We start from the raw sequence: 12611 nt of genomic DNA, 5'->3' as shown, positions 1-12611 counted from the left end.
CAGAGGACGAATGAGAAGTAAGTGAGAATTAAATTGGAAATGAGCCACGGGCACCGGGAGGCAGCCCTTCACAGATCACCTGTTATGACCACATGTGCTAGAATACCTTCTTATGAGTATTTCCTTCATAAAGCGCGGTTCATGTCTGTCTATATCTGAGTGTTCTGGGAAAGAAACCAACTTCTGGTCCCCTCTTGGCTGAGATAGACCAAGTCTCTCAAGCACTTCTGCTGTGACACAGTTCTCCAAAGCAAGACGAAGCCGACCCTCGAACACCACGGTTTTGAGCTTCTCGGGTCCATGCACACGCAGATTTTCTCAATATACACAGTCGGTCCTCAGAATTCCTGGGTTTCACCTCCGCAATTCAACCAACCGTGGGTTGAAGACAGTATTTTTGATCTGATTGGGAAGCCACATAAGTGGAGGGCTGACTCAAGGTATACGAGGGTTTCTGACGGCACAGAGGTGGGCAGCCCTAACCCCTGTGCTGTTCATGGATCCGCCGTATTTTACTGGAAGTCTTGTGACATGCAAAAGCCTGGAAGGCAGGGGTCCTTTGAACTCAGCTCTCTGATGCTAACACGTTCCTAGTTTGCTCCCTCAGCTCATTCATCCTTCTATCCCCCAAGATCTGTCTTACTTTCTGAAATCTCCAAAGTAAACTGCAGACCTTGGCACCCATGACCCCTTACAGCAAACATGTCATTAACTAAAGAATTACACCTGTTCAGTTTTGGGGTTTTTTTGGGAGTTCAACTGCCACTGTGAGCAAATAGAAGGACACCACACATTAGACGGACATGGTGGAAGTCATGGTGTTTGCATGATCCGCCGGGGCATGTGGTTTGGCATGAAGTGTCAAAGCTGGGGAAGGACCTCTGGGACATCCACTGCCAGGCCCCCCTGGGTCTGTGGTGACAGCAGGCTCAGGTTACTAGAACTCCTCTGAGAGGCGGCACTAGGGCCCCAGCCCAATGCACCAGTGAGCATGGGAACCCACAAAGCCGACGGCTGAACAGACCACAGGAGCCCCTTTAACAAGTGACTGTGACGGAGAAGGACTAGAGAGAACAAGACAGAACGCAGATGTCACAGGCCCACCACACTGGGACCGAATCTCAGTCACCCAGTATGCTCATGTGACCTTTGGCAAGACAGGTTATCCTCTGAGCACTTTACTTGACAATGGAGCAAGTCAAGTTCCCCTCACCCAACGGACTCTTGAAAGAGTGAAATGGGACAGCAGATTAAATGCTCAGTACAGGCCTGGCACCTGGTTGCCCCACTGACCAGACTAGTTTTAGTACTGACAATAACAGCTCATCCCCTCGAAATCATCCTGCACTCCAAAGCATCTAACAGCAGCCATTACAAGCAGGGTGTTCATTTAGGCACCCGCCCTCCTGCAGTGTACAGGTAGGTGGGCTGGAGCTCACAGGTAGCTCAACGCCAAACATGTGACTCTGCCCTCCGAGGGTGCACCAGGGGACCAAAGGACAGAGAAGGTGGTCCCACTGCAAGGAACAGCTGAGAGCAGTTCCAGTTCACTTAGGGCGAGCAGGCTGAGGCCAAGCACTGTGGGCACTGCTGCCTGAGAACCGGGTGTCTGGGGAGGACAGGCCTGTAGAGGGAATCTTGGACATGGGGGCTGGAGGAACCCTGGGAACAAGGCCTTGGGACAAAAAGGGGCGGGCCACCAGGGGAAAAATCCTCTCCCACTGGGCAGTGAAGAGACCAGGAAGGATGGCAGGAACAAAGAGTGAGGCAGACCCCACTTCTGGGACAGTCACTGATGTGAAGCCTGAAGGGAGACCATAACATACAGTGGCACCTGACGACTGGACAGGACATGGCTGCTTGGTGGGGAAGTGAGGTTCAGAGGGAGAGCAGACAGGCCCTGGGGACCCAGGTGGAGAATGTCATGGGGCAGGAGACATGGGAGCAACTCAGAGGCATGAGCAGGCAGAAGGGAGGCCCCACAGCTGGCCCCTCACATATCCAGGGGGGCTGCCTGCACGCCCTATATAACTGTGTGGAGCGGGGAAGCAAACAGTCAGGGTTCAGCTTCTAAAAGCGGGAAAACTTTGGCATTCTGGATGTAGTAAGTGGGTGAAACCCCACTGGAGCTGGGGCAGAAAGGTGTCCCCCAACTAATCCTTTAACAAGAACTCAGGTCACATGTCAGAAGTCTGTCATCATCCGAGGTGCTTGGACGCCAGCCATTATTTCTCAACCCAACCTGATGATTAAAATTACACTTAGTCTGGGAGGGGTGTGTCCCAGCTAGGCATAACGGGCTGTCGGCTGTCCCGATCCCCGATGTTTTGAATGTCCCTGTAGGATCTGAGAGCCAGGAGGTTCATGGAGCCCTCTGGGGTGGGGCGGGACTGAGCCACAAAGTGCCAGGGCAGGTTCAGCTTATACCTGCTTACAAGGCTTCTTCCTAGGGTCTCCTTTGAGAAAAGGGCACCTCTACTTAAACAAAAGTTTGAGAGCCGTTGCATTCTTTCAATCAACGTTTATTCAGCGTCTTCTACATTCCAGGCTCTTAAACACTTACACTACATCTTGAGACAAATGGTTCAGGTCACAGAAGAAAGGGGCGCTCGGGGAAAGACGTGGGCTTTGGGCTTAGTGAAGCTCCAGTTGCTGCTGATGCCTTGCGTGCCCTGGGTCAGGAAGGTCATCAGGCTGGGCCAGGGCTGTCTGACTTCTTGCTTTACAGACCTCACCTACCTGAAACCTAACGTGTCCCAACAACCTGCTACATTCTCCTTAAAACCAACGACCCTCGACCATGCTTCCCTTCTTAAGTGGGAAACCGCTAGCAACCCCCACAAAGGACCCCGGATCTGGCCACACCTGGGCCGTTCCACGTGGAGGCAGCGAGAGGGGGAAGGAGCTCCCACACACGGCAGGAACGGAAGACCAGGGCCCAGCCCCAGAACCTGAGACCTGTAACCTCTGCAAGTCCTCTCTGCACCGGCCTCCTCACCTGACGGGCACGTGGCAGCTGGGAAGGGGCCACAGGCGATAGAATCCCGAACCTCCCTGCACGCAAGGGAGCGTGGGCACTCACTCCTGGAGGCCAGGTCCTCGGCTGACAAGTAAGGACCGACCGTCGACAGCCACGTGCGCCCCTACTGCTCAGGCGACTAAGAGGCCAAAGGTCCCCAGGTGCCAGCACGCCCGGGGCTCGGAGGACCGGCTCCCGTGGAGGAGCGCCCGCCCTCGCCCGCCCGCCCTCGCCCACGCCGCCGCACTCACGCGAGTGCTCCAGCTCGCGTGCCGCCTTGGCCGCGCGCTCCAGGCCCGTCGGGTCGAAGTTGCTCCATTTGTCCTTGGGCGCCGACCGGTCTCCCGCGCCGCGGTCCCCGCCGCCCTCGGCCCCAGGCGGTGCAGGCGGCAGGGACAGCGGTGGCCCCTCGCCTTCGCCCTTGGGGCCTTTGATGCCGAAGAGCCACGACATACCCCGCAAGCACCGCGCGCTACCGCAGCCGCCTGGAGCCGGAGCCGAGCTGACGCGCGCTCCCCGGTGCAGCCTCCACGCGCTGCGAGCCGGCGGCCAGAGCCACTGCGCAAGCGCAAGACACGCCTTCTCCTGCCAAGCTGCGGAAGTGCGTGGGGCCTGGTACCGCCCGCGGCCCTCGCATTGGCCGCGATGTCCGTGACGTCATCGGTGTCGGCGCCGCGATTGCCTGAGCTGGCTTTGGGGGCGGGCTGCCTGTGGGCGGGGCGAAGCGCCTAGTTACGGGTTTCGGGCAGGGACATAATTCCTGGGCTGGGAAGCATGAGAGCCGTGGTATACGTGAGTTCTGCACAGCAACGGCGTGTTCCGTTGCTAAGGACGCCTGCAGAGTTCCAGTCTTGGCGGCGGTGGAGAGTCAAGTGCCGAGGAAGAGGAGGGGATCTTGATGTGCGGCCCAGAGGGGAGACTGCGAGGAGAAGAGTCTGCGGAGGCGGCTGACCCGCGAGGGAAAACCTCACCCGGGCCCGCGGCGGGGCCTCGACACCAAGGGCCGAGCAGCTCTTCCGATTGCTGCCTGCGCCCACCCGCTCCCGCGGCCACGTGGCCCTGGCGCAGCGCCGCCAGGGGCGAAGCCTGCGCCTGGGAGCCGGACCCTGGAGCGAGAGGCTGCGCTCAGTACGGGTAGAAGCGCGCTCCCAGGCCGGACCGAAACCGCCCCTGGGTGAAGGACCGGACTGGAGAAGGGCACTGCGATCCTCCTGGTGTCTCAGCGAACCACAGTGGTCCGAGGTGGCGATCCTTCTGTTGCTCAGAAGTGGCTCACAAGGGAGGGGACAGAGATCAACCACCAAGTACGCATAGGCAAGAGCAGCCCCCTCAAAGCCCCACAGAGGGCGCCTCGCCGGAGAAGAGCTTAAGGTCCTGGCTTCTGGTCACTGACTGGTGAGGACTTCACGTTGGGAAGGCCACGTGCCTGCTTTCTGGACAAAGGGCAGGCAGGACCCTCCTGGGAAGAGGGAAACAAGGGTGGACACAGGGCGGAGTTGCTCTAGGACCCACAGTGTCCAAAGTTAGCAAAGTTCGCCTTTGGGTCAAGGTCCAAGTTCCCCCTTCCTTCTTTCCTTAGAGAATTGTTAAATTCCTGGAATTATGTGGAGTTTCCCCACTAGATTGAAAACAATTGTAAGCCTGGATAAAAGGGGAGGGGGGTTCAATGACAATTCTGTCATTTCCCCCACCCCCAAAATGAAGAGAAAAATCAAATGAGTTTTCCAGGCAGATGCCCCCCAGTGGCCATCAAGGTTTTCGTGGACTAGCCACAAACCATACCTCCCCCAGCTGCCCGGGCAGCGCCTGGCTGGGTGAAGAGGAAATGGGTAAAAGGTCGAAGCTCTCCTCCAGGCACTGCTTGGCCACAGGCCCCTCCCTAGCTCCATCCGCAGGCCCGTATTTGGCGAGCTTGTGTACTTTTATATAATAAGGAATAACTGAGAATATAGCTCTACCCATTTAAAAAAGTCAGTTTCAAAACACATCAGATTCATTTAACTTGGTCTAATTTTTAAAAGTGTTGTAATAACTATGGTAGCAGATGGGTACTAGACTACTGGGGTGGTCACTTAGTAAGTTATACGAATGATTGAGTCTCATGCTGTACCAACTGAGCTAGCCGGGGAGTATAGAAACATTAAATCATCATGTTGTACACCTGAAGCTAGTATAATATTGTATATCCACTATAATTGAAAATTTTAAAAATTAAAGTGTTGATTGCTGTCTTAAGACTTAGGGAATTGGCTCTGGCCGGTTTGGCTCAGCGGTTAGAGCGTCGGCCTGTGGTCCTGAGAGACCCGGGTTCGGTTCCCGCTAAGGGCGCGTACCTCGGTTGCAGTTTGTCCCCGGCCCTGGTTGGTTGTGCGGGTGGCAGCCACTCGATGTGTTCCTTTCACGTCGATGTTTCTCTCTCTCTCTCTCTGTTCCTCTCTCTCCCTCCCACTCTACCTGAACAAAAAATGGAAAAATGTCCTTGGGTGAGGATAAAAAAAAAAAAAAAAAGACTTAGGGAATTGATGGAGGAGTTCCCTCCTGTTTCCCTTATCTGAGCACGGTGGCACCACACTTTGCAATATCTGATGCGCCACACTTTCTAACTTCTGCTGGACCCTGCAAAATGTCCAGTCCACTTGTGTTTGTCACTTAAAATCTTAGACAGGAAGGCCATTGGGAAGAACAGGCATGCCTTTCCTAAAGACACTGTTAATAAAGGGGGCTGCCCCGGCCGGTTTGGCTCAGTAGTTAGAGCATGGGCCCCACGGACCAAAGACTCACGGGTTCAATTCCCGTCAAAAGCACATACCTCAGTTGCAGTTCGGTCCCCAGCCCTGGTCAGGGTTGTGCGGGAGGCAACCAATCGATGTGTCTCTCTCACATCTATGTTTCTCTCTCTCTCTCTCTCCCTCCCTCCCTGAAGATAATGGAAAAATATCCTCAGGTGAGGATTAAAAAATAAATAAATAATAAATTTTATAAAAATTTAAATAAAAAATAAAGGGGCTGCCCTGGCCACTTTGGCTCAGTGGTTGAGCATTGACCCATGCACCAAGAGGTTGCTGGTTCAATTCCCAGTCAGGGCACATGCCCAGGTTGTGAGCCAAATCTCCAGTGGGGGCATGCAGGAGGCAGCCAATCGGATGTTCTTTCATAATGTTTCTCTCTCTCTCTCTCTCCCTCTCCCTCACTCACTAAAATCAATAAAGAAAAAAAAAATGTTTTTAATAACTTAATAGATAAAGGGGGCTATGATGGTGGTGCTTTCTACCTGACACAGTCATGTTTGATTGATAAATGTGGGTTTCACCTCTGCTCAGGCTGAGCCCTTTTACCAACGGGATTTCCCCAACATCCCCCTCCCCACAGTACAGCTATCTTCTGAGGGAGCCCTCCAGCATTGGAGACCTGGAGGAGAAACTCCACAGGTTAAAGATGCAGGTGGAGTCCAGCCAGTGTGGCTCAGTGGTTGAGCATCGACCCATGCACCAAGAGGTCATCAGTTCAATTCCTGGTCAGGACACATGCCCAGGTTGTGGGCCCAATCCCCAATGAGGGGCATGCAGGAGGCAGCCAACCGATGTTCTCTCTCATCGATGTTTCTCTCTCTCTCTCTCAACTCAATAAAGAAAAAAAATTTTTTTTTTTAAGATGCAGGTGGAGTCCAGCCAGTGTGGCTCAGTGGTTGAGCATTGACCCCGCACCAAGAGGTTGCTGGTTCGATTCCCGGTCAGGACACATGCCCAGGTTGTGGGCCTAATCCCCAGTGGGGGTATGCAGGAGGCAGCCAATCGATGTTCTCTCTCATCAATGTTTCTCTCTCTCCCTCCCTCTCACTTTCTCTCTAAAATCAATAAATAAAATAAAATAAAATAAAATAAAAAGATGCAGGTGGAGCCTGGCCAGTGTGGCTCAGTGGATTGAGCACAGTCCCATGGACTGAGAGGTCCCAGTTCGATTCTCTATCAGGGCACATGCCCAGATTGTGACTCAATCCCAGTCGGGGGCGTGCAAGAGGCAACTGATCAATGTTGCTATCTCTCCCTCTCTACAAAAAAAAAAAAAATCAGTAGCCTGTTTGGCTCAGCGGTTAGATCGTCATCCTGCAGTCCAGAGAGACCTGGGTTCGGTTCCCACTAAGGGCACATGCCTCGGTCGCAGTTTGTCCCAGCCCTGGTTGGGTCGTGCGGGAGGCAGCCACTCGATGTATACCTTTCACATCGATGTTTCTCTCTCTCCCTCCCACTCTATCTGAACAAAAAAATGGAAAAATGCCCTCGGGTGAGGATAAAAAAAAATCAGTAAATATATATATATTTTTAAAAGATGCAGGTGGACAGCTTGGCCTCTAGCCTGACCTGGAGCCCAGAGTGGGGGGACACAGCTGCCTTGGGAGCCCAGGCCAGTAGGAGTGGAGGGGGCCCCACCCAGGCTGAGTGCAGAGCACTCTGCCCCCAGAGTCCTAGCAGCATGCATGGTTTCTGAGTCCCCTGAACCTGGCCAGACAGGGGATCTGCACAGCACACCAGAGCTGTGCTTTCCACTGTAGCCAGAGGCCCCCTGCAATCCAGCCCCTGGATTTCCCTGCACCAGGCTGCAGACATCAACCTGCCTGGTGTCTCCCATGGACCACACCTCATCTGCTTAAACTTGGGGGCCTCTCACATAATGGGCATGAGGAAAAAACAGGCCTTATTGAATCTACAAATTCCACACCTTTTTACAAAATATGTTTTTATTGACTTTAGAGAGAGGAAGAGAGAAGGAGATAGAGAAATATCAGCCACCTCCAAACCCAAAACCTGGATATGTGCCCTAACCTGGAATCAAACTGGAGACCTTCTGGTGCACAGGACACCACTCAAAGAACTGAGCCACACAGGCCAGGGCCACACCTTATTTTATTAACACAGAAATGTTGAAGGTCCCAAATTGGATTGGTCTGAAGAGCATGTGCAGGGTTTGACTAGATAATAAATGCCAGTATTAAATGTAGAGTTCCTTGCCCTGGCTGGTGTGGCTCAGGTGGTTAGGCATTGTCTCATGCACCAAAAGGTCACTGGTTTGATTCCCAGTGCCCGGGAACATGCCCGGGTTGTGGGCTCAACTGGCAGTTGATCAATGTTTCTCTCTCACATCCATGTTTTTCTCTCTGAAACTCAGTAAAAATATAATTAGCCCTGGCCGGTTTGGCTCAGCGGTTAGAGCATCGGCCCGCAGACCAGAGAGTCCCAGGTTCAGTTCTTGCTAAGGGCACGTACCTTGGTTGCGGTTTGTCCCTGGCCCCGGTTGGGGTCGTGTGGGTAGCAACCACTTGATGTGTCTCTCTCACATCAATGTCTCTCTCTCTCTCTTCCTCCTGCTCTATCTGAAGATAAATGCAAAAATGTCCTCGGGTGAGGAGATATATATATATATATATATATATATACATATATATACACACACACACACACACACACACGTACTTATTTAAAATAATGAAGAGCCACGCACCCAAAATTAGTTGAGAGGTGATTTCCTTGTGGTTTAAGAATGGACACATAAAACTCTACCTTGAAAATGAATAGATGTTATCTCTAGACAAAGAATGGGATTTGGAACAGAGGTTGTTTCCATTTGGTTTGTTAAAGCTGTAAGGCCATCAGAGTTACATAATGCAAAAACTAGACGGAACTCCCCTCCCTGCTGTCACAGTAGTGATTTAATGCCCATGTAACTCGACATAAAGTTTTACATTGTTACACCACAGCTACCACCACTGTTCTCATAAAAACTAGACTATTTCCATGGAGGCTTTGCATTTGACATTGTATATGGTAACTGACAGGTGCCAGGGCAATGATGGATGGAAATCTACCCCAGATCCAAGCATAATGAGAAAGTTTGCTTATATACTTGTCATCGACTCCTATTCAACATGGGCACCAGATTTGTCTAGCTAAATGAATTCCAAAGAGTAGAGAAGTACACTATCTCAACTAATTTCAAAATGCTTTTTATGTCTGCATATGTTGAATACTTTTTACAATTAAAAAAAAAAAAAAGATGTTTTAAAGGTAAAATGGACAATTTTTTTTTAAATGTTTTATTTATTTATTTAGAGAGGGAGAGATAGAAACATGGATGAGAGACATCAATTGGATGCCTCCTGCATGCCCCCTACTGGGGATTGAGCTCACTACCCTGACTGGGAATCGACCAGGGGAGCTCAACCCCTGAGCCACATCGGCTGGGCAAAAATGGACAAATCTTAAGACTGGAATTGCAAATATGCGAAGGACCAAACCTGTAAACCAGGTAAACCAAAGTCCTTTGCCCCATCTTTGGAAACTGCTTCAGGAACACCACATCCGACAGGTGTCAAGCTACTGTGTGACTGGACATTGCCTTCTGTCTCATACCTGAGCACTGTGTATCTGTTGCGGTTTGTATCCTTTGTTTGTGTATCTGTGCTTTGATTCATAGTAGCTTCTCATGTTATGGAATTGATTTGCTCTCCACAGGGCCCCCGCAGATGCTCCCCATGGCCCTGGGGTTAAGGAGAGGTCATGAGGATAGCCACACGGAGCCCTTGGACACCTGCTGCCTTGGGCCCAGCACTGGAGAGGGACTGACCCAAAGCTCACTGCGCCTCCAGGATTGTCCTCCCACAGGTGTTTATATTTAGGTCAGCAGTTGCCTGCTTGTGTGCTCCAGCCCACCGACCTGTCCTCCATGGAAGCTCCCCCCACCTGCCAGCTGGGTCCAAAGAGAACCACCCAGTAGAAGGTTGGCGCAGGCCATCCCCAGAGGCACTTGGGGTGGGGGGCCCTTGGCCCAGGCACTTGTTTGCCCACCTGCCCTGATGATAGGAGACATGCTGTGAGCACCAGCCGGCCCTTTGCAGGGGTGAGCTGGACCTGCCTTCCCAGGAGAAAAGCAGGTCAGCTGCACAGTCTGGAAAGACCTCAGAAGCAGTCACTCAAACCCCTTGGCCACTCAGGGAGCCCGGGTGTCCTCTGGGAGGGGCTGGGAGTGGGCACGTGTGGGACCAACCCAGGAGGAGCCCCCCAGCCTCACCTGGAGCACTTTCGTGTCCAGTGAGGGCTGGCCCTGGAGCAGAGGAGGCAGCAGGAGCCGGCCGGCTCAGTTTCCACCCTCTCTCTGGCAGCACTGATCACCCAGGGAAGCCACGGCCTCCACTCCCGTGGGCGCTGTGGTCAGGGGCTCTCCCTGCCCACACTGGTGGGGACGGGGCCTTTTCTTCCGGTAAAGCTCTCACAGTGGTGGCTAGACGCTATCATCTGTCATGAGTGCACACACCTGCATTTCTGAAATGTGGGCAGTTGAGTGGCAGGTGTTTTAATGAGAACACAGTAAGTAGGGGTTGCCCCCGCCAAATCCCGCCCCTGCCCAGGAGACTTCAGCCCCTCCAGAGAATGGCAGTGGGGTTAGGAGCCCCCCTGCCCGGACTGGGTACCAATGGGCAGGGTCCCCCTGTGTCCCCACCTCAGCATACTCACTTCTACGAGGACATACGAATTCCACTGGCATTTTATTTGTTTTAATGGATGTTGGAAGAAAACTTTTCATCCCGAGAAAAAAGTAGCAGACACACAACTGTGCACTTGAGTTTTGATTTTCCTAAACTGTCCCCTCGCCCTGGCAAGAGACTGGGGACTGGCAACTGGCATGCCCCGTACCAGGAGTTGTTGCCATGGAAACGGCTCCTGCTTGAGCCAAGTCCTGCACTGGCTGCACCACCCACTGGTGGACCTCACTGACAGAGATGGGGGCTCCAGACCCCCGCTGCTTTCTGGTCTCCTCACAGACAGCTTTTGTCCAAGAGCTCACAAGCTGGAGAGCCATGACCGGCCACGTGGTCAGCCCAGGGCAGCAGGGAAGACCCCGTGGAGAATGAATGAACATGAGAGAGCCTTGGTGAACCCCCGGATCTCTCATCAAAGGAGGGATGTCAGTAGAAAAGGCACAGCTGTGAAAACAGCCCTCCTGTGGGCACCCCATTCGCTGGAGGAGCCTCCCCTTGGGTCCCCTCCCAGCGGCCAGGACCCTCCCAGCCCCGCCCACGCCTGCTGCTTCGAGGTTCTCAACCATCTCAAGCAGATGCAACCTCAGCACAGCCCTTTCAGGTTTGCGTGGTTTGTGGGGAGGCCCACAGTTGCCTTCTGTGTGTGGAGAGGGTCAGTCCTGGCAGGTGTGAACCCAGAGGGACTGAGGGGTCTGGGCCTGAACATCAGGGAAGGGAGGGAGACCAGGACAAAACTGTTTCCTCCAGACTGCTCCCAGATGTGGCACAGATTCCAAGACCTTCGGGAACTGCCTGGGGTGATGCAAAGGGCGGTGCTTCCGAGATAAGGGCCACCGGGAAGACATTCTCTGGCAGGGAGAAGGGAGCTGGGTCCCTCTCCCTGGGCCTCAGCATCCAGCAGAGATGAGGGAACCAGAGCCCCTTCAGGGAGTATGAGCATGTCTTCAGCTGTTCTGCCCTCTCTTGGGGTTGCAGGCATGTTTGGAGAAAGGAACTCACCACTCAGCATGTCTCGAACGGGTGACTGAGCCATTGGAAAAAACCAGCTAGTGGGCAGGGGCTCAATGTGGAAGGGGGACTTCTCTGGGTGGCCAGGGGTCTTGGACCCATGAGCACCTGAAAGGCTCAGTGTGGGGGGCACAATTTGCATGAGGGAAATTCTGACCCTCAGGGGTAGATCAAGCTTAAGGCCCAGGCCCTGGGACCCTGCTGTTTACACCTACCAGCCTCAGGACAGGGCAGCTGCTGAGCTCATAGGAATCTCTGATCCTTGGCTGCCTGCTGACCACCAGTCGGGGTGTAAACAGAAGCCCACAGACACACAGGCCACCATCCCACTCAGGATCCCCTGAGCCTGATTTGAGCAGGTTGGGCAACATGAAGAAGAAATCCAACACCCACCTAACAGAGTGCCCCCAACCAAGTCTGGCCTGGCCAGGCACTGCCGTCTACCCCAGGGCCCTGGACCCACCACCTCAGCTCCCCTTCCCAATCTGCTCATTCTGCTCACGCAGTCAGGGTCGTGGGACAGGGGAGCCTTTGTCGCTCATGCCATTGTCACACAGACAAACCCTGGGCTGCCACACAGCGGGCCCCCACCAATGCCTAGCACACTGAACTAGTGGGTGGTGCAGGTCTTCCGCCAGGGCAGGGGCCACGTGATACTCAGAGAGCGAAGGCAGATACACACACACACACCCCGCCAGCCCCAGAACACTGTCAGGGCGGGGAGACCACCTCTCAACCCTGCAGCTGCTCCGTGGGGGCAAAGTCACATTGCAGTTCAGGGCGTCACCTTGCCAGAAGAGGGCAGAAGGCTGAGGTGGCTGGGGGCAGCCCTGAAGAGCCAGACCCCACCGTTCCAGCACATGCCCCATCCAAAGTGCGGAATCCGGGCCCACAGGAACAGACAGGGCTCTCTCAATAGGAGGTGCACGGAGGGGTCACAGAAGCCCCCCTTCCCGAGCACCAGCTGGCGCACAGGTCCTCCACCGAGACCTTTACCCTTTTACAGGGCTGGGTGTTTGACAAGGAGTAAAGATTCTAAGGAGACCGTAGGAT

The 12611-nt window shown here is 53.7% G+C and overlaps 1 protein-coding gene across 1 annotated transcript in view; it reads right to left on the bottom strand.

Annotated features, from left to right (window-relative positions):
- Positions 1-12611, bottom strand: part of LOC118643413 (ATPase family AAA domain-containing protein 3-like) — a 35355-nt gene that overhangs the window by 17642 nt on the left and 5102 nt on the right.

The sequence above is a fragment of the Molossus molossus genome, unplaced genomic scaffold, assembly GCF_014108415.1.
Source record: "Molossus molossus isolate mMolMol1 unplaced genomic scaffold, mMolMol1.p scaffold_m16_p_35, whole genome shotgun sequence".
Taxonomy (NCBI): domain Eukaryota; kingdom Metazoa; phylum Chordata; class Mammalia; order Chiroptera; family Molossidae; genus Molossus; species Molossus molossus.
Note: the sequence above shows the minus strand (reverse complement) of the source record. Positions and strands in the feature narration are given on the sequence as shown.